Source organism: Equus quagga, chromosome 3, assembly GCF_021613505.1.
Source record: "Equus quagga isolate Etosha38 chromosome 3, UCLA_HA_Equagga_1.0, whole genome shotgun sequence".
Taxonomy (NCBI): domain Eukaryota; kingdom Metazoa; phylum Chordata; class Mammalia; order Perissodactyla; family Equidae; genus Equus; species Equus quagga.
Window position 1 is genome coordinate 8706856 of NC_060269.1, and position 26939 is coordinate 8733794.

The 26939-nt window shown below is 37.3% G+C and overlaps 1 pseudogene; it reads left to right on the forward strand.

Moving 5' to 3' along the window:
- Window positions 1-1539: 1539 nt before the first annotated feature.
- LOC124237257 (nucleolar protein 10-like) lies at window positions 1540-25472 on the forward strand (annotated as a pseudogene).
- Window positions 25473-26939: the final 1467 nt, after the last annotated feature.

A 26939-nucleotide genomic window follows, 5' to 3' on the forward strand; every position in this document is an offset into this window, starting at 1 on the left:
CATTTTTGGCTCCCCATAGTTTCCATTTGGTGTAAGGTTAACAGCCTATATTGAGGATTCTGTTTATTGCTGTAAGAATGCACTAATGCACATTGTAATCCTTTACTCAGCATCTTCTTCGTAAATATTTTTGAGAGCAGTACTTTCTGATCTAAGCAGCAATCCAGTGTTGTGCTCCTCTTAAACAATTGGTGTTTATCTTTTGGATTCTGAGTTGTGTAATTGATTGTGATTTCTTCTGGGAGTTTTGTCAGCAGCTCACCATTATCAAGGAAACAGCCTTCACTTCATCACATTTATTTTGTGTATTTGCCTCATTGCTGACTCCATTTTACATTGATCCTTGTTTTTCCTTTACCATACTTTTCTCCTTGCTTCTAATGTGATTGATAGCACTGTATATTTGGACAATATCCTAAATTTTTTTTAGAAATTAAAAAAGAGTTCCATTTTAAATTAGAAACTGCATTTGTACATTTAAGGAAAAGAAGTCAACTGATTAATTTTTCTAAGTATTAAATGTAGTGGGGACAATGTGGCAGTGGGAAATACATAAGTCTTAGCATCAGACAGATGTGAGTTCAAATACTGTCTCTGCTACTTTCAATAATCCTGACAAAATTTTGTAATCGCTAGTGAGCGTTGGTTCCCTGACCTCTAAATGGAGATAACAGCTTTACTAAATGTCTCGTATTTGCCATACACCATGCTAAGATATTTATGTAAGATATGCATTGTCTAATTATTTTGATAACCTAGGAAGAAATTATTATTTATGTCTTACAACTGTGGAAATTTAAGCTCAGAATGATTAATACACTTGCCCAAGATTAATACAGCTAATAGATCCAGGCCCAATTTAACTACAAAACCATACATATTTTTTTTCTTTTAAAACATACTGATTTGTGAATACCAAACTTGTGAAAATCCATCTAGGGTAGTAGAATATACATCCGAATTAATGAGTGAGACTCACAACTCAAAACTGTATGTCCTAAACTCAGAGAATCTCCAACTGTTAAGGCCACCCACTTCCTGATACTATTATCACCACCACCCGCTGTTGATATAAGATGAAGGTTAACAGCAGAAAATTGTAGAAAATTTTATCAAAAGAAGTCATTCCATCTGCCCATCTCCCATTCAAATGAGTGGCATGCTTTTCCTTCTGAAAACCAACGTGGGAGACCCAAAGAGAATCCCTGATAAGTTTGGGGTACCTGTAAAATGAGGGACCTACAGTTCATTTTCTGGTTGGATATCTATTTAGCCATCAGACTTTCTGCTTTCTGTGCTACCAAAGCATTGGCAAAAAACAGGAGAGATGAAGGTTTGCTGGGATTTCCAATCTGAGAGAAGAAAGAGAGGATGATAATGTCATCTCAATGTCTGATCCCACAAGTGTCTCTGGTCTGAGAACTCACCAAGAGGCTAGCTAATACATGGAGCCATGGTTTGACAGGGGACCATAGGAGTGTGGGTCAAAAGCGTGCACTTTGCACAGGAATGGAGTATGAGGCCACTAGAAGGACGAACATGTACGGCTTACACCAATGCCCAAGTGAGCTGCATGTGAGTGCGCCTTTCACCAACAGGGCTTCACGTGTCAATATCAAGCCCACAAAAAATGAGCTAGTTGAGGAGTTTGTGCCAATTAAAGACAGGGCCATAGTTGCTTTTTTGTGTTTTTTTTTTTTTTGAGGAAGATTAGCCCTGAGCTAACATCACCAATCCTCCTCTTTTTGCTGAGGAAGATTGGCCATGAGCTAACATCCATGCCCATCTTCCTCTGCTTTATATGTGGGACGCCTGTCACAGCATGGCTTGCCAGGTGGTGCGTAGGTCCACACCCGGGATCCGAACCGGTGAACCACAGGCCACCAAAGCGGAGTGTGCGAAATTAACCACTGGGCCACTGGGCTGGCCCCAAGCATAGTTTTGTCATAGGAAGTCATTCAAGGAGACTGCCTCCCTCCCCTTCCATCCATCTCTAACTTTTCTAGAAAGGTGCACACTGGGGAGAGTGTGAGGTAGCGATTTGGGAACCAGAACATTCCCCTCTACACACACTTCCATGCCACTAAAGTTTAACCTCCTGGGGATAGGGTGAGAAGGAAAACAAGAGTGATTGTTTAATAATAGAAAGTTATTGGAAATAAATTGTTTAAGTGGATTGAGATAAAGTCATGGGAGAGGACATCAAGCTGAATGTGTCCCCTAGAGCTGTTCAGTGATGCACCTGTCACCTGTGGATGGACTGACTGCTCCACCCGGTACACTTAGTGCAGTTGTTGAAAAAAGTAAAACCCTTGAGTAGCCTTGATGCTACTCAAGTCCTTCGTTTAGTTGCCTGGGACATTAAAGGTACACAATAAACAATATATTCTTCTCTCCCAAACCACTTTCACTTCTCCAGGAGATTTTACAAATCCAAGTTTCAAGTACAACTTTACAAATTAAATATGTTCACTGAAAAACTGATGTCAAAAGTCTTCAGCCTTTTTGCTTGTTTGTATGGAGTCAATAAATTTTATTCAACAAGTATATATTGAGAGTCAAGTGGCCACATTTGATAATCTTTAGGAAACTGGATTACAAGCAGAAGTAGCCTTAAACTCTAGATGAGTTACTTGCATTTTTTTCAGAAAGTTTTAAGATTGTGAGAAAAATTTCATGCTTTCTGCCATTATTACAATTAACTGTGGACTAAATTCAGGAAGTTCAGATTTAAGAATTATCCATAAGTGTCCTAATACCAACCGTTAACAACAGAAGAGTACTCAATTTTTGAAGTTTTGCTAATTGCCAACCAACATCTCCATAGAAATTAACTCTAATTCTTACAGCACCACAAAAAGTAGGATTTATTATTCTTGTTTTTCAGTGGAAAAACAAGCAAAACCCTGAGACTTCGAGAAGTTAATTTCTTTATCTCTGTGATTGGGCAAGTTATTTAAAGTATAGCTGGTACTAGTCATAATAGTGAGAGTAGTAACAAAGTGGTGGGAATATATGGCTTGTCCAAGGTGACGAAAATGCTGAGCTTCGAAATGTTCAAGGTTAGACATTGAATTTCTTGTCTATTTCCAAGGCTCTGGCTTTTTTCACTGTAAAACACAGCTTCTCATAGAAACTGAAATGGTCACTTGGTTCACCTTTCTTTTTTCCTTTCTTCTTCTCTTCTTCTTCTTCTTCTTCTTCTTTTTTTTTTGTGAAGAAGACTGGCCCTGAGCTAACATCTGTTTCCAAACTTCCTCTTTTTGCTTGAGGAAGATTGTCACTGAGCTACATCTGTGCCAGTCTTCCTCTATTTTGTGTGGGATGCCACCACAGTGTGACTTGATGAGTGGTGCTAGGTCCGTGCCCAGAATCCAAACCTGTGAACCCAGGGCCACCAAAGCGGAGCATGAGAACTTAACCACTACCCCACCAGGCCGGCCCCTTGGTCACCTTCCTTCACATCATCCTAGAGCTTCCATGACTAAGTCTGAGTTTCATAACTAGCCATAAACACTTTCTTATTTAACTCCAAATTCGAATTAGATCTCAGAACACCATTTGTTAATGGAAACAGGTCATTCTTCACCTACAGAATGGGAAAAGTAATGAAATTGACCTGTAGGTCAAGGTCCTGACTTGTTTAAAACTCATCCCAGTGGTTTGCTGATGCGAATCCAGTGTTCTGACTCCCAGGGACGTGTTCTCTAGTGGCCCCTGACCGTGTGCAAAGGCAGAGAAGGTTTAGTAAAATATTTTTCCCTAGCCTAGACTTATCTCAAAAGAGCATTTTTTAAAAAGAGTCATTAATCCTTTGGTGAAGTGATGCACAGCTCAGCCGGAGGAATAGGAGTTGTTAGCATTTGATGATCTGAGGGGAGATTAAGGGTAGAAAAACACGCCAAGTCTGCAGTACTAGAAAGTACTCAGTATCTGAAAGGGTGTTCCTATCACTGCCTCAAGCCACATGAGACTCAAATGCATCGTAACTATACTTGTTTCTGGCTTTGAACACATCCTATAACACCAGTAAGAACACAGTACAGTGTCAACTATTGCCCGACATTGAAAAATCATTTTGTATATGGGCCAAAAAATATCTCATTTGTAAATGAATAATTATAGACTCAATTAGACTGTTATGGGTAAAAGTAATTATGCCTCAAGAAGGGTGCCTACCCTTTCACATGTCAAATGCCAATGTTACTTTATACCATGCAGGTCATAGACACGGAGTAAGTGAAGTGGTCTTCCGTGTTTGGGAATTAAAGCTGTGCTCGTGCATTTGAAGTCCTTATAGTACAAAAAGTAGACATTTTGTATTTGCTTACCCAAGTGAGAAAAGTCTTATTTTAGGCAAAGGAATATTTTGCTTATACTGGCATATTCTCTCATGTGTGCATCTTTTAATAAGAAAATTTTATGGAAACCTAAAGTTTATAGAAACCTAAAAATTATTATACTTAATATAAATAATTTATTCCTGGATTTAATATTTAAACACAAATGTTGAAGAGAGAGTTTTAAGGCAAAATGCAAAGAGAAAGTTAAACCGGGCTATCGGTTGCTGTGTTATAAATAACTTATATGGCTATTGCTAATAGATTTTTAGGTCATTATTTTATCTTTAGTGTTATTATGGTGGACCCCTTTTTTTAAGCAGCTTTTAGCTTGAGTGGAAACCAGGAACTTATGGGCATAGTGTTAACTGCAGAAACCATTTTGCCCAATTTGGACAACTAGAGACTGGGAAATGAAAAACAGAAAAACCATGGATCTTTTGTGAATCTTCATGTAAATCTCTGAATTTCAGATTATTAACATAAGATTAAATATTTGAGTGGTCAGGCTGCTAAGAGATTAAAGGATTAAGTGTGAGGAAGCTAGGAACTAGAACAGACTCCCAGCAGAAACCAAGAAAAAAAAATGAAAACGAATAGAAAACAGTGCTTTTACTGTCAAAAATAAAGCAGAGAGTTCCTTCACCATTTCATTATACGTGTGGCCCTGCATTCTCATCCAGTTTATCAATAATTAAATGTTCAACTGATTTCTTAACCACACTCTTACCATCTGGATACTAATAAGAAATGAACGAAGTAAGTTATTATGATGAGGAACTGTTAAAAGCATGAGGAATGACATGCTGGTAGGTGAACCAGCTCCCAAGAAATATTTCGGTCTGCTCTGAGTACAGCATTTGGCAATAATTCTGATCATTACCTGTATTAGCATATACATTTTATTTATCTTTTAATCTTCCAATTTTCACTTCTTCTCTAGAGACAAAGAACAAGCTACTGGAGTAATAATACTGACAAAGATTGAAACACGGCAGGTGAACAATAAATACTAGTTGATGGTGATGCTGACAGGAAACACAAAGAAAGCTTTTAGCAGAATAATGATGAGTGCTTTTCTCCTTTAGAAATTAAAATAAGAACTATTTAACCGAGTCTGATGATTCCATATGTACTCAAGCTGTGTTAAAATGTTCTGTGAAAAAGAGGTTATTCTAAAGACAAATTAAGCTGTGGTTAATAACTGTTCAAATGCCTTTACTTTTTACATGACTATTTCAACCCAAAACGCATGTTGTAATGCCCAGCTGGTGTTTACTTGCACAGAGCACTGTACAGTTCGTTCATACGTCCTTTCTAGCAACACCTGCTGAGACCGCACAGTGTGCTGGTCACTGGGACACAAGGTGAACAAAACAAAGCCCTCTTTTGTGGAGTTTACAGCTAGTGGAGGTAGACAAACTCCAAACAAATCTTAAGAAATACCTGGCATGTCAGATAGCAATAAGTGCAATCCAAAGAAAACTAAAGAAGAAGAAGGGGTTAGAGACGGGTGGTGGTGAGGGGTGCTGTCTTATACAGGCTGGTGAGGGAAGATCTCTCTGAGAAGATAACATTTGAGAAGAAACCAAAGGAAGTGAAGTGAGCCAGTGGATATTTGGGGTAGAGAATTACAGACAGAGGGGAAGAGAAAATGCAAAGACCCTGTGACAGAGCAGACTTGGCCTGTTGGAGACCCAGTAAGGAGGCCAGAGTGGGTGGAGTCAAGTAAGTGAGGAGCCAGAGCAGAAGGTGAGCTCAGAGTTGGGGGCAGATCAGGGAGGAATGGGCCAACCTTTGCAGGGAGGGACCCTGGCTTTTGCTGTGCATGAGATGGTGAGCATTGAATGGTTCTGGACAGGAGAGTGATGGGATCGCCCACTGAGAAGGATTACTCCAGTTCTGTGTTGTGAATAAACTATGGCTGCACGAAGATGAAAGTAAAAAGACCACTGAGGATACTTGCGATAATCCAGGTGAGGGAAGGTAGAGATTTGCTCGTGGGTGTAGTTGTAGCAATGGAGCCTGTAAGAAGTAGTAAGATGCTGAATAGATTTTGAAAGGTGAGTTGATAGGATATGCTGATAGATTAAAAGTGGGGGGTGAGAGACAGAAAGTCAAAGATGAGTCTGAGAGTTTTTGCTCAAAAACTGGAAGAAAGTAGCAGCCTTTCACTAAGATAGAAAAGGAGGCTTGAGCTTTAGGGGTAAAATTGGGGATCAAAGAGTTCAGATTTGGGTTTATCAGGTTGGGGATGCTTATTAAACATACAAGGAGAAATGGTGAGTCGACAGAGAGGTACAGAGCAGGAATTAAATAGAAATAACATAGAAGACATTGTCAAATGATTGCTGTTCACTTGGGAAGGCAAAAGAAAAAAGAACGCCCAGTAAAGAATTCAGAAATATTACAATGCAATTAAAATAATAAAATTAAATAGATACATATTCAAGGAATTCCCCTAATTCAAGATATCTTCAAAGTACTCAAATAAAAATTAACTTCTGAGTTTTCTTTATGAAAAGAGCTCCACGGCTTTTAAGAAAATCCTGTATCAAAAATGTAAAAATTAACCTCCAAAAATTATGAAGGTTAAGAATTTCTTCATAAGGAAATAAAAAATGAAAAATCCTATGCTTTGCTTTGAAATCATCAGCTCACTAGCTTCTCTAACTCCTTATATTAAAAAAAGCTTACATGAATGAATATGCTGCTTTGTAAGCTAATAGTTCCTAAGCCAAACCCACCATCACAGAAATTGTTCCCTCTTTCGGAAAATGTATGGGATTTTACCTGAAAATTTCCACAAAGTCAGATAGTCAGCTCTACAAAATCCAACTGAGGGCAATTAAAGGAAAATATTTTTCTTTTAAATTTGAAAGAGCCCAGTGTTAGAATCACCAGAAAATCCTGTCCAAAGTTCTATTGAATATTTGTAGCAAAGGGATACCAATATTTTTCTTAAAAGAAACATGGTAAAATAATTATGGGGATGTATCTGAGGCTTCTTTGCTACTGAAAAGGAAGAGAAATTTAAGAAAGAAATATCAAGTTTCTGGATCTCTGTACAAATAATCAAGTCAGAAAGGGCCAAGAACATGGAAACGTGATCTTTTTTAAATGAAAAGTTCTTTTTGGAAATAGGGTTAGAAAATAGATTTAAATGGATTAAGGATGGGGGTAAAAAAAATCTTTAAAATATAGAATAGCAGTAAAAAATACTTTCACATATAGAATAAATGACACCAATTGCCTGCTACAGTTATGAGCAAGCCCTGCTCCTATAGCAACAACTAAAATCAATACAGAGAGAAATGAACCATCTCTTGTTTCTTGATATAAATATTTTCCCCTTAATAGTCCAATGAAATTGCCAATACTTATTTAGCTACAGACAATAGTATAAGTAATTGCTAGTGTGTCATTCATTCATGCTTGCATGTATACATTTGTCTTAGAGCTGCCTATAATTTACCTTCAGGAAAAGTCTTAGAAAGCAGGTTAGCTATAACTAGGAACAAATCTGGACTTACGGAGAAAATATGTAACTCATCCTCTGCTCAAAGAAGCAAGCATCTCAACGTGTTATACATAATGACTCATTTTATGGCTCACTTTACATAAATATCACCATACACTACTGGAATGTAAACATAGAGATCTATTGGATCAGATGGACATAAATCTAACTTCATTTTGAATAGCCCAGCGAAATTTCATTGTTTCCTAAAGGCTATGAGTGCCCCACTATTTACCACAAAGGAAGGGACATATATTGATATACCTAATTGATGAATATAATTCACAAATTCATTTGAGGCCTATAAGAAAATGCTTTTGGAAAAATCTCTTAAGGTTACAATTATGAAGAAAATGTCCATATCCTTTCCATCTCATCTTTATCAGGAGATAATCTGAGCAGAGCTGTATAAGGTTTCGATTGGAAACAGGAATACTGCATGGTTTCCTATAATTATTTCGTGATTGTGCCTTGGTATGTGAGACCCTTTTTCTCACTCGTAGCACACTCTGAATTCACTTTCCTGATCTCTGATTTAACTGAGTAGCATCACTAGAATCACTCTAGACGGAAATGGTATTTTGTGGTTGTACCAGGTTACGTAGAGAATCATTTTCATCTGTAAACATTTGGGAGCATCCCCGTGATGTCTGTAATCTGCAGATTGACATGTGATAGAAGTGTGATGTATGGAACATAACTAGTTGGAAATAATGACACTGTTGAAAATTTTCAGGATGACTGGACTTGAAGAATTGGCTTCAAATTGAGGAAAATGCTTATCTTTGCCAAATTTTTGATTGTGAAAAACAAAAAGGAGGGTGGGGGTAGGAGGATGGGGCAGAAGAGAAAACAGGTATTTACTATCACATTTGCTGTCAAAATGAACCTTTTGTTATAAGTACAATGGTGAATTCAGGAAACTATCCAATACTGTCACTGATCCAGTCATTTTCCGTGGTTCTGAGACATTTCAAGAAAGAGATGATGGGGGCCGGCTCCGTGGCCGAGTGGTTAAGTTCAGGCGCTCCGCTGCGGGGGCCCAGGGTTCAGATCCTAGGCGCGGACATGGCACCGCTCGTCAGGCCACGTTGAGGTGGCGTCCCACATCCCACAACTAGAAGGACCTGCAACTAAGATATACAACTGTGTACAGGGGAGGTTTGGGGAGATAAAGCAAAAAAAAAAAGAAAAAAAGGAAAGAGATGATGGAGTGTTAATCTGATTATGAGAAATTGCTCTTCTTGGGTCGACTTCATTAAGAAGCGTATTGCAAACAAACATCTCGACTTCAATAACGTCATGCAGGAAAAAGGAAGAAACCTCTTTTAACACATTTGAAAAGGCTTCCCCTGCAACCACAGGTGGCTCCTAAAGAAATCACTCCCAGAACATCATATCCTGTCATCCCTCGTCAACTACCCAGCCTCTGCTTTCACAGTTTCTACCGCTTACTTTACCTCAGTAAGCCTTTGAACCCTTCTAACTTTGAAAATTAAGTTAGCTCATGGAATTATTTTGTTTTCCAATGAGCAAGGAGATTGAAGACTGTCCTGCTGATTGAAATGAAAGTAAATGAGTACGGAGAGGTGTGGTGTTGGCCAGAAGAAGTCTTGGAAGAGGGTGGAGAAATGAATTAACATCTGGTCAGGAGAGCTGAGTGGCCCAGAAGGACAGTAGACATACAGGGGTACCCAGATGTGGAGTAAACCCAGAGTCCTGAGAAAACAGTCCACGTTGTTGAAGTTGAAACTATCACTCTTGGCACTGTTTGAAAACCTAAACTGATTCTCTACGAATTGTCATCTGGCTTTTTAAAGTTACAGGATGTGGTTGTCCCTATGTCCCACCTCCATTCTTTTCTCCTCGGTTCTCATCTACAAGCTGAGCTAAAGCACAAATGCTTTCCTTTTCCTCTTCATTCTTTATCTGAAATCTCTTAATAGTGCAGATTTTAAGGTGTATATGTTATGTATTTCAGAGAGAGCAACAAAAGCAAAAGAAGCAACATCAGTGACTCCCCTGTGAGCTATCCCCTCACAACTAGGTGTAATAACTTTTTGTAAAAAAAAAAAGGGTACATCTGATTTCTCCAGGGTGCATTTAGCTATATCGTCTGCATGGAAGACATAACTGAGGGTTACCTTGGTTTTACAACAACTTCTATTTATTAAACAAACTTTCACTTCCTCCAATTTTCTAAATGAAATTAAGATTTTCATTGCATTTGTATGGAGGGTTCTTATTTCTCTACAGCTGAACACAATGACGTAACTTAAATATCAATAAGTAGAACACATGACCCAAGGCTAACCTTTTGTTTTCCCTTACCACAAACGAAAGTAAATGACAACATTAAACCCACACTAAATATAAAGATTTACAAAGAATACCGTTTATTGAACACTTACTATATGCCAGATACTGTGCCAAGTGCTTTAAACAGGCTATCTCATTTAATCCTGACAATGGCCATGTGAGGGATGAGTCCTTACCCCCATTTCACAGATTGGGAGACTGACACCCAGCGAGGCTAAAGAATTTGTCCAAAGTCAACCACAGTAAGTAGTAGAGTTGAGATTGGAATAAAGGTCTGCTTTTCAAAGCCGTTGCTTGAAACAAGTGCATTAAGTTATTTTCACTAAAGAGGTTGAAGAGATTTTAAATGTCAAGGAAGCCTACTAAATTATGTAAAATAAAACATTAGGAAGAAAGAATGTTATCTGCCTGGCTTGAATCTCTAACTGCTACTTTAAAAAGGACACTTTTTATTCATTTTAGTATTTCACTGAGTCTACAACGATTCAACTATAATAATGAAGATTTGCTTATAATTCTGTATTGAACTTATACTATCCTAGGATGGGAAAAAATTGTCAATTTTAGTCCACCATTCTGTTCCTGACTTTGTTAGTGAGCTCCATTCCAGACTGAAGACTATTAATTAAGTTATCTTAATCGCAGAAGATGGGCTCTACCTATGCCATTCCTGTGATAGTTTTTAAAGATGTTGTGTTTTTTAAATGCGATGTATTTTAAAACATTTTAAATATATTTTATTTAAATAGCAAAAACCACATTTTTATTATTTACATTTTCCACAATTCAATTACAAAAGAAGTCCCTAATTTACAAATTCATTTTATTCCACAAGGTTTATTTGTGGGTCAGTTAGAAACGTGGAACATATTCATCCTTATAAACAAAGTTGCAAATGGGAGTCTGGTTCTCAGGCCAGTCATAAACGCCTTATAAACCCAGAGTAAAAGCTGAACTACGGCACTTGGAATATTATGGAGTTCCCAGTCTTCAGAGTAGGTCATTAGTGATTCAGAAAATTTAAGGTGGAGGAGAAAGATTCAATTAAACACAAATACTTAATAGGAGTTCTCTATTTATAACAAGAAATAATACATAAAAAACAACCTGTAAGAATATTTCACTTCCTCTTGTTATAAAACTGTGCTCAGTAAGTGTGATAAAATGGTTGTCAATAAACGTAGACTTCCGCTTCGGATATAACACTCCTGAGGGAGCTGGATCAGAGAGGAGCACTTGGGATAACAAGAACTGAGGGATGAACTTAGTGAGAAGATGGTCCCCCAACCCATGACCAGTGTGGTATGCAGGCTTGATTCCACGGGTCACTCACATGCACCAATGGTCCCCACAGTGGACTGTGCACTTCCCAGGAAGTGTGCCATGGGATCCATTGGAGTGGAAGAAGAAATGCTTATATGTTTTATGTACATATATGTTTGGATATAAAATAGAAATTAAGCTCTCTTGACACCCAATTGAACCTGGAATCCTCATTTGGTCCAGATGGTTGCCTGCCAAGTCTAGTATTTGGAGTATTGAGGGAAGAGTGGGAGATAACAGTGGTGGTGTTCTGCTCCTTCTTCTTTTAAAGTAACTCTTTGTTGAAACGTACGTTAAGTGCACAAATCATAAGCATACAGCTTGTGAAGTTAACACACCTGGATTGATAAATAGCCTGTCACCAGCAGCTCAGCAGCCTCCTCAGCTGCCTTCCTCAAAGCTGAACACTCTTCTGACTTCCATCACCATAGCTGTTTTGCCTGCTTTTGAACTTTACATAAATGGAATCATGCAGTCCATACGCATTTGTGTCTAATTTTTTTGCTCAACATTATGTTTGTGAGATTTCTTTCAAGTTGTTCTAAGTACTTTGTTCATTTCAGTGACTGCATATTATTCCATTGTGTAAATATGTCATTATTTATTCATTTATTATAGTGCTAATGGAAATTTATGATGCTTCCAGCTAGGGGTTTTAAGAAATGATGTTGCTCCAAACACTTTTGCATGTGCCTTTTTATGTATGCATTTCTGATGAGTATATATCTAGAGATGGAATTACTGGGGTATAGGACATGTGATTGCTCCAATTCACACTTCTGCCAGCAGGTCCTGAGTGTTTCAGTTGTTTCATGTTCTCACCGAAATTCATTATTATTTTCTTTAATTTTAACCATTTTGGTGGATATGCAGAAATATGTAACTGTGATTTTGGTTTGCATTTTCCTGATTGCAGACCCAGTATCATTTATTGAAAAGACTATTCGTATCTCCACGAAATGTTCCTTTTTATGTATTTGCTTTCATCATTTTTGGACACATTACAGTTTACATATGCCAAATTAAGAGGATTTGTGGATTCCTTTTCTTAAAGAGAAGCATAGTACATACTTCATAAGAAGACGTAGATGATTGGGAAAATCTCTAGCATTTATAGAAGTTTACTGGTTGTTTCATAGTGAAGGACTAAAGATGAACCAAACAGATTTATTTTCAAAAAAAGATGAGTTCCAAATTTCTTTTCTTTTTCTGTGATGACCACTGGCTGATACTGTCTTGATATATTCCAAGACAGTATTTCCAATTAAAAAAAAAAAAAACTTAATCTTTCCCTTCCAAATGGAGGTGAATTTAAACAAAAAAACCAAGTAAGCAAATGTTTTTCAAGCAAAAAGTAGAGATATCAAAGGGATATGCATATTAGAAAATATTCACGTTACATGATTTTGCTTCTGAAAACATGTCACAAATTTTAAAATAACATTTAAAAATGTAAAAACTTGGCAAGAGAATTTTCTAACTGTTTAAAAATTGCATAAACAAAGAATTTTAGTTAACTTTGAACACATTTATTATAAATACAAAAATATAATAGCTTCTGATTAGTGTCACGGATAACTGATTAACATTAGGAAAGATAAAATTTGCCACCTAAATTTCAGCAAAAACCTTTGTGTAATGGATGGATAGACTAAAAAATAAGTATCGTTAATTAGTCAGTTCAGTCAAGATTTGTATAGCCCTGTGAAATATCTTTATCAGCTATCAATGATTAGCCCAGTATCAAGTAAACCAAACTCAACCAGATCTTCTAGTCTCTATATGACAAAATGTGAAAGCAAGATTTAAAAAACGAAGTAGCATTCAGTCACATTCTTCTAACAATTTCATCAATACAGCTTTTTAATGAAGGTGTATTAGTTTTCTATTGATACACAACAAATTGCCACAAATTGAGTGGCTTCAACACTCATATGTTAGCACTCAGTTCTGTAGACAGAAGTCCAGCACAGCGTGTCTGGGCCCTCCCTCAGGGGATTACAAGGCTGATATCAAGATGTTGGCTAGACTGAGTTCTTAACTGGAGGCCCTGGGGAAAAATCTGCATCCTAGTTCATTGTGTTGATGGGGGCTATAGAACTGAGCTCCCCCATTTCTTTCTTGGCTGTCAGCCGGGGCTGCTCTCAGCTCCAGAGGTGGCCTGCATTCCTTGTCGTACGGTCTCATGTGTCTAGAAGCCAGCAATGAAACAAAGAATTCTTCTTATGCTTCGAGTCTCCCACTTTCTCTTTGACCAGCGCTCTGCTTTCAAAGGGCATATGTAAATAGATCAGGCCTGCCAAACAATCTTCTATTTGAAGGTCAACTGATTTTGGATGTTCGTTATATTTGCAAAGTCCCTTCACAGTAATACCTAGATTAGTGTTTGGTTGAATGCAATAACTGGGAACCCCTGGTACACAAGGCACTAGGAATCTTGGAGGGCCATCTTAGAATTTTGCCTGCCACAGGGGCAAAAAAATTGCATGAATTTCTTGATTATTACAGAATAGTTATTTTGCTGTATGTAAGACAAGAAATAAATTTTATGGGATAAATATGAAATTATTTATAAATTATTAATGTTCTATTTATTACTCAAACATTGCTGTACTGTCAATAAAAAAATCAAAAGGTGGACAATAATGGTGGATTTACTTGTCTGATTTTTTGTGCCAATTTTCAGCAATATAAAAACAATAATTTTACACATATTTTTAATTTTTTAATTATGGAGATATTTGTCTAAACGGGAATATTTGATTTAACAGTTTGTTATTCTAATTTATCATTTTTCCTGTTTAAATATACAGCATATGGGATGGCCTTATACATATGGCATATGGAATATAGGGATGGGCCTGCTCTTTTCCCAATAAATAGATTTCTCCTTTTTTTTTCAGGGTAAGTAATTAAAGGGCTTACTAATATTAGTATATGTGGGGCTGTTATGGAGGATCAAGAGAATTTATTTCTCCATATTCCTTGATTTCCCCCAGCTACCTTATGGTCTCTGGGCCTGCTAAATCACAGATTTATTGTATTTTGTTACATGCACAGAGCAATCCTATAGCAACTCCTGGTCTCCCTCTTCTAAGTTATACCACTGAACCTCCCCACTCTGGACCAGAGAATAAATAAAATATTCCGGCTGCAAGTCAGCTTTCTGAGTAACTCCCACTCTTTACATTTGGCCCTCCCCTTGCTCCCAGGTTCAGATGATAGGACAAGCTCTTGCTACAAGAACAATCTGGTTGAAGTACTTTTTACAAGCTTATTGTACTGGTAGTTTTACTCTGCTGAGAAGATTTCCTATTATAAAACAGAAAAGGTTTTTTTTTGCCCAATAAAGTTCTACCTGGTAGCATCTCAAGCATTGTCATGAAATGATGAGAATATATTGGGCAGTCTAAGAGAGAGTCAATTTGAGGCAGGGTTTCTGAGGTAGCTCCCTTAAGCGATCCTTTTTTTTCTCCCCCATAATCTATCAGCAGGAGCAGCAACTGTGATTTGTATGGATGGGTTCCTTTGTGTTCTTGACCTCATACAAGGAACTCATTCATACAAACCAGATTAACCACATGTCAAATCTTAACAGCACAGTATTCAAAGTGGGTGCAGCATGACATATATGCAATGACAGTCCTACGTTCTTTATTTGAGACATTAAAGTTGTGATATTTGGGTCAATTAGACTTCTGAAAACAATTAAAGTAATTCCCAATCTTGATTACATTTTAAAAATGCAATTATCTGGAGAAGAGAAAGGAAATAATACCAACAAAGACCTTACGTTTGTCCTGATGGCCATGTGGTGAGAAGCTGGGAAGTATTTAAATTCAATACCCATTGGCAATTCACAGAGGAGGCCTGAACTTAGTGCCAGGATCTCTAACTCATGGCACTATTTGATGCTTCCATGAGCAAGTGTAGGTCTCTATTCTCCCCTGTTCCCTGGCAGGGGAGGGGAACGCAACTTTGTTTAATTGTGTATCATTTCCCAAATTGTATGTTACCATTCCCCAAGATTCGATGAATCCAAGAAATAATAAACCAGCCTATGAGGAGAATAAGCAGCTGGATTTTCTTTTCTCAGGGGCGTGGTCATAACCTGGTTACATGAGAACCAAATAACTCTGGAAGCATCTAAACTTTATTGTATCTTTAGTCCAAGAAAGATAATGAAAACAAAAAAAAGATATGTTTGTATCTCTAAAGTGTTTTCCATTTTAGCTAGCCAGAATATTGGGATATGCCATTCCTAAATGTTGCAATAATGGCTTACACTTTAATGTGTACCTGGGCAATGTGGAGTAAAAGGAAAAAAAAGAGAAAAGGAAAATCGTACTATACACCAACGCTATTCATGAGAACTTCCTGAAGATGGAAATGCTCTGTATCTGCACTATCCAATATGGTAGCCACTCACCAAATGAAATGTGGCTAGTCTGAATAAGGAGGAAAATTTTAATTTTACTTAATTGCAATTAATTTAAATTTATATTCAAAGGGCCACATATGGTTAGTGGCTTTCACATTAGACAGCACAGTTATAGACATAAAACGGAGACATGATATTTTGAACTTTTGTTCAGAAGGATATTTACTCAGAAATACCAGAAATTAGGGGCTAATTAATTTCAAACTCTTACTGTATTTTCTGATTCCCAGTCGAGAACTAGCCCTGTGTTGCAATTTCACTATGGTCCTTCACTCTTTCTAGGTAATGATTAATAGTACCCAGGCTGGGCTTCCCTAATAGGTTGTAAAAGCTCCTGGAGAGAAATAACATGATCTTAAAATGTATTTCTAATGTACTTTAACCCACCTTAGACATTGAAATATTTATTATGACAATTCGCTTGGGAAGAGCATGATGTATGTCTTTAATGGATAAGGATAATTTAGACCAGAAAATGTCTAAATGTGCATATTATAAAAATAGCGAGATGGTTTACAGCACAGACTGCATATCTTTCTTTCTGAAGTTTTTGTGTGTCTGTGTGTTTGTGTGTACATGGTTAACTGTGCGGATCCCAGGCAGCAGACACTTCCTTTCCAGAGCACCCTAGATTTTTGTCTTTTATCTGGCTTTGGCAATCTTATATTACTAAATTGGTCCCTAAAGTGATGAGTAAAAAAGTAAAAACTTTACAGCAATCTCAGACTTCTGAAGTGATCTTGAACAAATCAAGAAAACAATATGAGTAAAATTAATAGAATAAACAGTAGTTGTATAGTCTATTTATTATAATTTAAGTTGTAACTTGTGACCTCCCCTGTTAAGAGTCATCTTTCTGTGATATAGTTAGCAGTAAAAAAGATATATTTCACACGTCTAGAGTCAAACCAAGTGGCAATTGCAGCTCCACACTGCCCTCTTCTGCCTGCCACTCTGGGTGCCGCCTGGGGCCATCGCTTACTTCACTGTGATTACCCCCAGAACACCGGTATCACTGTCCTCCCATTATCATGCTCCTATTGTCATTGGGGAAAGCCCTACTTCTCTCTACTGCCCTCTGCTATAATTTCCCATAGCCCCACCAAGAACAGAAGGGTACAGACTCATGATAACCAGAGGGAATTTTAATCTGGAGTAGTGGTCTGAGGAATGGACGGGAAGCTTAAGACTGGATGGTAACATTCAAGAAAAAAGAGGTTATGACCTTGAAAATATCCTGCGTGGGCTCACTGTCCTGCTAGCCTTGTTTCCGTCTGGAGTGCAGTCCTCGTGTCACCTTCTCAGAAAGAGTGACTCTTTACATCTTCACTCCTAAACTCAGTGTCCTCAGGCTCTCAAGTCTATTTTCTTTCCTAACTAGGGCAACCCTCAGGTCCCCCAAACCCACACGGTCATGTTTATTTCCCTTTGTCAGAGATACTCAGAACAGTCCAGGATGGACTGTGGACAGGACAGGATGACCCTGCCCAATCAGGTCCCTTTGTGGTTCCACCTCCACTGTGACCAGCTTTCCCTGGGATGGATCCAGTTCTTCTGCGGGTTTTCTCCCTCCTCTAGTTTCTCAAGCAAAAATGAAAAGAGCAGATCTCTGCATCTGACAATGTCTTCTGATAGTTCTACTGCTTGGTTTCTGAAATCCCCTGCTAATCCTCAGATCCTTGCTAACTTACAACTGAAGAAAAGAAAAAAGCTGTGGATAACAGAGAAACAAATAGTAGGACAGCAGTAACAAGTGACACATCATGGAGAGAAGACCGGTGAGCAACTAGAACAACGTAGCCGACTGGCAGAACTTTTGGTAAAAAAAAAAAAAAAAAAAAAAAAGCAAGATATGCCTTATACATAACGTTAAGTCAAGGATTGGGGGAGGGGAGAAGAGATGTTTCCATGTTGCAGTCTATAATTGATGTAAAATAATTACTCTGAGTTAACAAGTAAAGGCTTAATCACATTTAGTGTATTTTCATTATTAAGGCAGGGAAGAATATAATAAACTTTATGAAGCTGTTTATATATGTTTCATATTCTGACCTCTCACCTAAATTTTGCATAATTTGGTTGTTTCTGAGTTAATTTATGTGATTATATCACAATATCAGCTAAGTAACTTCTGAACTAAAGTGTTTTTTTCTTACTCTGACTCATGCTGACATTCAACTATGGAGTAGAAGAAATGATCATTTTAAGAAGCAAGTTTCACGTATTTTTCTTGTAATATATTTGATAAATTACTGTTTAGTAATTACTAAACACTTAGATAATTGAATTGCTAAATTGCTATTAGAAATTTTTAAATTACTAGGTAATTTTTGCTAGTTTAATATATTTCTATTAAGTTGATTGTAGTTTAGTTCCGTAGTTGCGTCTGCTGGTTCTGGATTTCACTGGCATATCAAACCTCTCAAATCACTTACTTTCTCAGCCTGATCTCGACTAGAAACATAACTGAAATGGAAAGCAGCTATTGACTGTAAAGTCTTCTGATGTATTAAGAAGCAGACTACTAGTTATATCTTAATATTATCACTAATTATCTAACATGGAAATTATTTAGTTTCCCTATGTCTCAGTTTGCTGAGCTGGAAAAATAGGAAAATTTTCTCCCTTAATTTCAAAATTGATATGAAAAAGTATTTGAAAGAGCTGTATTTGAAACTGACAAAAAAAGATAAATTGTATTTTTATTATTTTCATGTTAAAAATTTTGTATTATTTTGTATTTCATATTAAAAAGATTATTGTATTTTTATTATATTTTATTATATTATTTATTATTTTATATTCATCATAGGAATATAGCTGTTGTCTAATGAGAAAGGAACTCTTCCCCATCATTTTCTTACGCCAACTCTTTTGTCATAATACAAATAGCACAAAATATGGCTTCAGAATCCTGATAGATGACATGGAACTTATTCCTTTATAGAAATATAGCAGTATCTGCTAGTGACATTATCAGGATTGTCTAATCCGTATGAACTCCTAATGGAAAAGAATTCCCCACCTACACTGGAAAGAGAATTTTCCCTGATTCTACCACTTTTGTATATTTTTGAAGTGGGGCATAATAACAATCCTGAGGGATGGAGAATTATTATCTGATAATAATTCTGCCATTTAAATAATAATAAATTCAGGGATTTCCATTGAAAGCCAGATACTGCTAAATGCTGTAGAGGATATTATTATGAGTAAATAAAGATATATCGATGTAGAACTAACAAGAGGAAAATGTTAAATGGTAAAATTGAATGAGTTTTTCATTCTACTTCAGGGCATTGAGGAAGACTGCATTTGAGGGAATTTGAGATTTGAGTCTTGAAGACTGTGTTGGATTTTAAAAGAAGAATAGTGAAGAGAGAGATTTTCTAGCTACCTGTGACAGAACTACATACAATGTGTATTATATATTCCAGTTGTATAGTTAGGTGTAGATACAACTATACGTGTACATGGATGTGCAGATATATGTATATGTTTATACAAGAAGAGAAGTAAATAGCATGCTTATGGAATCATGGGAAATTCAGTGGATTTAGAAATTCAGCGGAATTATGAAGGAGGGTTGTGAGAGAGAGACTGGAAAGGTGGACTGGGGGAGAAGATTGTGAAAGTACTCTGAATGCCATATATATTTTGGACTTTATTTTATGGATAGTGGAGAAATATTGGCACTTTTTCATTATGGGAACAAAATTTATGTGTAACAAGCAAGTTGGTATTTTAGAAATTCAGTCAAAGCCTGACTGGATGAGGATGGGGAGAGATAAGACCATCAGTGAGGAGACAGAGACTGAGCTGATTGCTCTGGTCAACAGGGAAAGGAGGAGACGTGGTTAAGCATGTTACAAGGAGATGGTGTGCAGGACTTGTTGGCATACTGAATTCAAGGTAAAAGAGAAAAAAGAATCGGAGATGACTCTGGGACATAATCGATTAGATAGATGAGGTCAATGGTGACGTAAGTTAGTGAGATGAAAACTCTAGAAAGAGGAGCATGTTGTCAAGGGTTCTTATGTTGTGTTTAAGTGTATGTATCTAGTATTGTTTGACTTGTTTCAAGTGGAACTGTTCTGGGTGCTGAAAAAAATCCATGTTGTGGCTCTGTGCTTGGGTTTCTGAAGTAGGGCAGAGACACAGGTTTCAGAGCAAAGTTGAGGATGTCAGATGGCTCATCAATATTGAGTTAACCAATTTATTTACAAGGTAATAGCAGGAGATAGGCTGGAAATGGAGTAACATTTTTCCATAGGCAATGATTTTTGAAATTTCCACCTTTGAGTCACATCCTCCAAGGTTGCATTTCTCAAAGCACGGCCACCGGAGCAGCTGTAGCAATTTGGAACTTGTTCAAGATACAACATCTTAGGCCCACCCTTTACCTACTAAATCAGAAATTCTGAGCATTTGGGGGCTAGAATCTGTGTTAAGAATCCCCACCAGGTGATTCTGATTCGTGCTAAAGGGTTTTAACCTTGATTGCACGGTGGAGTCATCCGGGGATCTTTAAAATCTACTGAGGCCTGGACCACCTCCCACGATTCTGATGTCGTCAGGTGTGTGGGCTTGGCATCAAAACTGGGCATTCTGAAAGTTCCCCCAAGTGATTCTGATGTAAAGCTGGGCTGAGAACTCACGGAGGAGCTACAAAGACATCCCCAAAGGAGTGTTCCGCAAACTAAAGCACAAGCCAGTCCCCTGGGGCCACTCTTAACAATGAGGATTTTGATCCCAGAGGTCTGGGGTGCAGCCTGAGATTCTCCTCTGTGAGCACGACCAGAGCCCACACCTCAAAGAGTTCCCGAGCACACTTATCAGCACATGTGGCACATCTTCCACAGATGTAAAGAAACAAACGATTAGCGAGGAGATGACTCATCTGGCACAGGAATCTGTTATTCAGGAAAAGAAATCAGAGCTGGAGTAGGAGCTGATCAAATTTACAAACATAGCCAATTTTAAGAATATTTTTACATTAAATTGTCCAAAACTACAAATTCTTTTAAAGAATACTGATTCTTTAAAATAAAATACTGGACCAAGCTAAGCTGAAGTGGTCAAAGTTGAGTTTTCACAGATAGGCTCCGAGGGAATCACTGGATTACCTTGTTTCTGACCACGCTTTGCTGGAGAGGACACAGGTGTAAGTTCCTGATATAACTTTGAAAGTCCTATTAGCCATTATTCTGGAAGGATTAACCCACATGGGTTCATATTAATCCACTCACAAGTCAATGGGAAAGTATCTTCTATTTGTATGTCCTCACTTATTAGTAAAAGTCAACCTATAATTTTGGAACTTTGGGGGAAAAATAATTCCCCAAACGGGACTGCACAGTCTTTTTTTTCTTTATTTTTTGCCATTTTCAAAGAAATGCACCTTTGTGGTTTTAATGAAGATTCAGTTTAAAACGTGGTGAAGGAAACCAATTTAACTGTGCCCTTTCACCAATGACAGCAGTAGAATCATTACTTGTTTAACTGGGCTCAGCAATGTCCTAAATTAGCAAAGCGTTGACCTGAGCCTGAGGTGACAGCTTGCCCTTTGGCTCTTGGAATTCTAGCTGCTGCTTCTTAATCAAAAGAAAAATAATCACGCATGTTAGAATGATTAAATTCTGCCTTTCTATTGAATCTTTAGGCTTCTAGAGTTAGGAGACACAGACATTTCCTGTTGTAAATTACATTCTAGGCTTGTTAATTGATCAGTGAATGAGCAAACTGATCTTAGGTGGGGAAACGAATGAGACGTTAATAGTAGTTAGTAAATATTAAAGAAAAATGGTTGAGAATAGAGTTAGATACTACACATTCCTACTATGAGTTAACCAAAATATAAAGCCATCTCCAATTTTCCCAAGGAGAAGATCCAAAATGAGGGTTTGTTTTTTTTTTTACTAACCATACCATATTAACATTTAATTACATATAAAATTATAAAATATCAACTTCTAATATTTAATTTATAACTTCTAAATGTTATAAAAATATATTCAAAATCACATATGATCACATAATTACTTTATTAATATAGAAATACGCTTTTCACATTTCCTGACAATCTTTTATTCAAGCTCTCCATATGCATCTTCCAAAGTAGTCTCATCACCATCAGAGTTGCTTGTTGAATCCTCTGATGCATTTGTCAAGAGCACATTAGTTTGTTGGTCCACATTTTTTGAGATAAAACATGTTTTGGGTCTGTATACCATGTTCTCACTGGAAAATTTATCCTGAGAGTAGACAATCACAAAACATTAGTACATTTGTTCTTTATATTTATATCCTATGTACATGCATTCATGATTTCATGATCTTCCCAATGTAACCACTTCCTGCTTTGCTTTTTAAGTAAACTTTAAAAGCTTGTTTACAGTCACGCACTTGAACAGTGGAGTCATGCCCGTGAGAATAATCTGCATTAAAGTTTTTTCTTGCTTTCTCATCAATTTAGTCAATCACTTACTACAAGCATTGACACACGTGGTTTCAGACTAGTCTGTCTTCTACCTCAAACAGTACTTGATTAGTCAAACTTTAATAGATTTAGTAAAGAGAGAGAGGACCAGCAATAAGTAAGACCTTGGATATAAAGTAACTCGACCCTCTTATCTGAGGGTTAATATTTTAGGAGAAAAAAACCCTTTACCTTATACTTAAGTATGCCCAGCAATAATAAGGTTTAGTTCATAGAAATTCTACCATTATTTTAAAGCAAATTCATGCTAATTATCATCACTTCTGAATTCTACATTCAATTGTATTTGTATTTTTACCTAAAACTGATTATAATTAATAAAAAATTATAACATGCAACTCAGGAAATTTTCTAAAGGTGTTCATATATTACGTAAAAAGTGATATACACACTACTCACTCTATTTTATCAGTCCAGGGCCCCTGTGGAATATACTTCTTTCACAATAAAGTCTTTCCACTGGGAGAAATAAATTACTAGGGAAGGTGTCTGGAAGCAAAATGAATTCAACCTTAATTTAATCTTACGGATTTTCCTTTTAAATTTTAGTAATTTCTAAATTTGACCCTACTTTAAAAAAAATTGTGTTTACTTGTATATTAGCCAACTTGTGCTAATGGCAGCAAAGTCAAAATTGCAGCGGCTTTCCACAATACCCTTGTTTTACTGTTGTGGATGTAACTTGAAGGCTGATCTCTACTAGGCTCCTCTGGGCTCAGCCCAGCTCCATGAGTTCCCTCACTCCTGGATCCCTTCTGGGAGGACCCACCGTCTGAGACATGATGTTCTCATGGCAGAGGACAACTGCTCAGGCGGGACAGAGCCGACACATAAAAGGCATTTAAAGCTTCTACTTTAACAGGTATATATCACATCTACCCACATTCCATTCACCAAGCAATTTGTACGACTAAGCCAATGTCAACAGGGCTTGAGGATCTATTTCCTGCCAATGGGGAAGCATGACAAGGCTGGGGAGGACATGAATAATTGTGATAAACTACCTTACCTTGTTAACTGACAACTTAATCACTTTGCTGAGTGTCTGGTAATTTGTTAAATTTGCTTAAGCATCATTAGAACTAAAATTAATGTCAGCAAGTTTGAAGGACACATATTGCTTTGGGGTGCCTACAATGGCCATGAAATTGGATGAAGATCAATCATGTGAAAGTTGAAAGAAGATATTGAATATGTTTTCTATCGCACTTACAGTTTCTCATGATGCCATTAATAATAATTTCTCTTATGCTTTTTTTTCCCTCAGAATAACTTCCATGTCTAAGGTCTATTTTGGAGTTTTTCATTCCTATGCTATTCCTGACCGTGTAGCATCCAAGTCTGGCTCTCCTCCAGCTCTCCCAGAGATTCTAAGAGATATTTGATTTCCTTTAGTATTTCTGCTAAACTCTTTTCTATATGTATCCTATGGAATAGATGTGTGGCTTTAAGAAGTAATATATAAGAAGGTAGCTAGCATATAGTAAGCATTTTAAAAAGTCACATCGTTTTTCAGTCTGTGGTTCCGTTTTGAAAATGTTGATACATTTGCTTCTTTTAAAAAATAATTTATTGTTGATTTTTTTTTGTCATGATGTCCTCAAATTCCTAAGAATTTCTTATCCTGATTTTTCTTGTTGTCTCTGAAAGCCTGGGGATGGTAATGAACATAAGAAAAAAAGCAATTTTTCGCCCACTTTCTGAAGATGTCTCTAAGCCAATCATATGTCAGATTATCAGAGGCAACTTCAGTTTAAAATATGCTGTTTCACTGTCCCCATCAGTATACTTTTATATATGACATTTATGTTTCATGTTTTGGTTCATGAAAATGCGTTATCTTGGAGCTTCTGGGTTGGTGAACAAGTGGCGATTCGGGGAGTGGCACGCTAGGAAAGGGCATGGAAGCTCCGAGCCCTTTCACCATACCATGCCCTATGAATCTCTTTCATCTGGCTATTCTTGAGTTATATATCCTTTTATAATAAACAGTAATCTAGTTTTGGGTCCTGCTCCCAGGTGGTGTTCCTTCTTAGAAAACTTGACAGAAGAATTAGAAGAGAATCCAGAAAGCACGGTTTACAATGATTACAAATTTGTCACCAAGAAAGACGTTGAAAACCTAGGGCTCACACATCTCATTGGATCACCTTTTCAAAAGGCATATCTGCATGGATTTTTCATGGATATAAGACTCTATCATGAGGTGAAATTGACGGTAAATCCACTTGCTTATGAAGAATATAGGAAAGATAAGATCCGACAGAAGATAGAAGAAACACGTGCACAGGGAGTCCAATTAAAGTAGTTGCCAAAAGTTAACAAAGACCTGGCTCTTAATTTAATTGAAGAAGAGGAAGAGAAGCAAAAATCTACATTGAAAAAGAAAATTAAAAGTCTTCCTAATATTCTCACCGATGATAGATTTAAGGTTGTTTGAGAACCCTGGCTTCCAAGCAGATGAAGAGAGTAAAGAATTTCGGCTTTTAAATCTACCTGTTCGAAAAATCAGTGAAAAAAGGAAGAAGAAACAAAGACTTAGAGCAATAACACTTCATGAAAAAAGATGGAGAGGAGGACTGGAAGGAAAACCAAGTGATGCAGAAATTTCTGAGGGTTCAGATGATGAAAAGGTCTGAGCTGAAGAGATCGGGAAACAGCACAGACTTCTCCACCAGGAGGAAAATGTGAAGCAGCAGAGACGACTCAAGGAGGACCAGCAGCCGGTCCTCAGGCCCGCTTTTCTGAGATCAAAGCAGCAGAACTCAGAAGCTTCCAAGGTTCTCACACAAAGCAGAAGCTGATGAATGAAACCCTTGAAGATCATTTGAAACTTGAAGCTAAAAAATGGGACATTGAGTGTATCAGATACCATAGTTGGCAGCAAACAATTGACATTCGTAGTTAAAAGATCCGAACAGCAGAAGAAGCAACAGGAGGCTGAGAAACCACTGGCAAGAGAGGAGAACACTTCCTGGTTCAGCTGGTCACCTGAAGTGAAGACACAGAAGAGGACAACCATTTCATTGAATCTGGAAATGGCATCCTACATGTGATTCAGAAAGAGCACTTCTCCCTCAAACTAAGCATCCTTAGAGTACATTAAACCCAGACAGGGGAACACACATTTTAAAAGCTTCATGTAAATCCTTGATATATCTACATAGGCAAAGATTTGACAACTTGTTCCCATGCCTGATGGGTCAGACTTTGAAACTGGGGCCTCCAACTGGTCAGTGTGGGGCCCCCAGGGTGCTTTTTGTAAGTTGTTGCTCCCCATAAACATTGTCCTTTTCTCTCTGGTTTTAATCAGGTAAATCAGGATGTTGTTTTTTAATATTGTGAAACCATGAAATGAAAGGTTATCCTGTGTGAGAAAGGAAGATTGATCATGTTCTGGGAACTGTCATTCTTGCAAAACCTGCTGCCATTAAGCCACCCAGAAATATCATTCCTGTTTTGCCTAACGTGTGTGTATTGGTCATGTTTGTGTTTATACATATATGTTGACAGGCTGTTGCTTGCTTATGTGTTTGGAATTTTTTTAAAAAATATTTTCATACCAAGAGAATATAATTTAATGGTAATAACATCCTAAAACGAGAAATGGAAGCTACTGGTTATTCTTCTAACTTGGCACAAGATTAATACAGATTTTTTTCTGTTTAAGTGCAATTAGAGATAAACTGGCTGGAGAAAACATTTATAAAAATAAATACTTCCATTTGAACAACAAGAAGAAAATATGCTATCCTTAAACATAACTGCTTCTGTTGAATATGAGTAAAACCTAACTCCCACATCTGTCACTCCATTAATCATCTGGATTGGTTTGGCATTTGGCTTATCTGGTTGACATTGGATATGTCTTCCCTGAAGCTGCATGTTGAGAAAGCAATGGAACCAAATCCTGAAGAACTGTTATGCAGCCAGGGTGTCTGTCCTCCTTGCTGGAGCCTCCAGACTAAGTGAGTTGTGTTCCTTCAATAACCCAGATCAGTGGGGGTGGAGGGAGGCAGGGGCTGGGAGAGAGAGGGGGAGCGGGAGGGAAGTAGGGAGAAATGACAGCAGAATGGGCTACCATGTTTGGGATCTGTGGGGTTAGGCTGGTCCTCAGCGTTCTCTATAGCTGTTTAGCTGTTAATTTGTTTTGTTACCTAACACTGTATTTTGAATATGTTGCCCAGTCTACAGTATATTCTACTGCACCATTGTGATGATTGCGTCTGGTGTTCTACCATATGCAGATTATACAACTTTTTTAACTAGCTTCTTATTTATTTTTCTCTAATATTTTGTTTTTCAGTCATAAATGTTTTTCAGCAAGCATTTTTATAGATAAATCTTTGGGCAAATGCATGATTATTTCTTAGGAAAAATTTCTAAAAGTGAAAATCCTAGATCAAAGAGCATATACGTTTTTCAATTTTACAAATATATATGGAATCTTTCTCTGGAAAGTTTGCATCAGTTGACATTCAGTCCAATAGTGCTTGT